Genomic DNA, 1531 nt, shown 5'->3' with positions numbered 1-1531 from the left:
ATATTTTTTAACCCCTTCAGCTCTATTTTACTAAGCATTCAGTATTAAGATTGCTATTATTTTCCCTTATAACCATGTTATAAGGGAAAATAATAAAGATCAGGTCTCCATCCCGATCATCTCCTAGCAACCATGTGTGAAAAAAAATCACACTGCACCTGCTTGCGATTTTCACGCAGCCCCATTCACTTCTATGTGATAAACGCACAATATAGAGCATGCTGCAATTTTCACGCAACGCACAAGTGATGCGTAAAAATCACCGCTCCTGTGCACAGCCCCATAGAAATGAATGGTTACGGATTCAGTGCGGGTGCAATGCGTTCAACTCACGCATCGCATCCGCGCGGAATACTTGCCCGTGTGAAAGGGGCCTTACTCTTTAAAGGGACTCTGTCACCAGTTTCTAACCCCCACTTTTAAAACTATTGTTCTGTCCATGGAGCCCTTGTGATTACTAAGGTGTTGTTATAAGCTAAATCTGCTGGCTCGTTTTGATAAAAAAACGTTTTATCTAACCTGTCAGTCATATAGTTAAGGTGCCCAGGGCGTTTCTCATGGCCTGAAGATGCCGCCCGCCGCCGTTGGTGCCCAGCTCCTCCTCTGCTCTCGTCAGCGCCGCCTGAAAATCATGAGATACGCCTCCGGCTCTCCCTCACTCCCCCCTCCTTCTTTTCTAAGATCCCGCGCGTGCGGCAGTGTTCGCGTTATCGGGAGGTTGAGCGAAGTGCTCGCGCATGTGCACTTCGCTCAATGAGGCTGAACCGAAAAGTCCGCACGGGCGCATCAGGCACAGGCCTGTGCGCACGCGCGGGATCTTAGAAAAGAAGGAGAGGGGCGTGAGGGAGAGCCGGAGGCGTATCTCATGATTTTCAGTTTGAAATGGCACCATATTGTGTCAACGTCAAACGGATCCATCCCCATTGACTTGCATTGTAATTCAGGACGGATCCGTTTGGCTCCGCACGGCCAGGCGGACACCAAAACGACTTTTGTTTCATGTCCGTGGATCCTCCAAAAATCAAGGAAGACCCACGGACGAAAAAACGATCACGGACCGACGGACCCCGGTTTTGCGGACCGTGAAAAAAAACTGTCGTGTGTATGAGGCCATAGGCAGATTGCAGGGGCAGGCACATTAGTGCAGAGGATTACTTTCCTCCCCCAATTAAAAAACCCATGCATGCTCTGCCCAGCCGAGAGTGCGTGTGCATGGCTGGCAGAGATCATCACCTCTCAGATCCCTATTTTATTTGGACTTCAGCTGATACATTTCTTCTCTGTGTGAATGAGAAAACACGACGCTTCTGCGACATTGTATCCACTTCTGAGAAGCGTCAATAATCGCACACAAGTCGGGCCCTGACAGGACCTGAAACCGCATGTAACCGGTTCGTAGCTCCCGGTCCACACTGTGCGGGACAACCCCTACCCCCCTCGGCCTGTCAGCTGCGAGCAGGAGCCCGGAAGTAAGTGGAGCCCCGCCCCTTTGTAACGTAAAACGCGACGTCGTAAAGAATAAACTCCCGCT

The sequence above is a fragment of the Bufo gargarizans genome, chromosome 6, assembly GCF_014858855.1.
Source record: "Bufo gargarizans isolate SCDJY-AF-19 chromosome 6, ASM1485885v1, whole genome shotgun sequence".
NCBI lineage: Eukaryota > Metazoa > Chordata > Amphibia > Anura > Bufonidae > Bufo > Bufo gargarizans.
Note: the sequence above shows the minus strand (reverse complement) of the source record.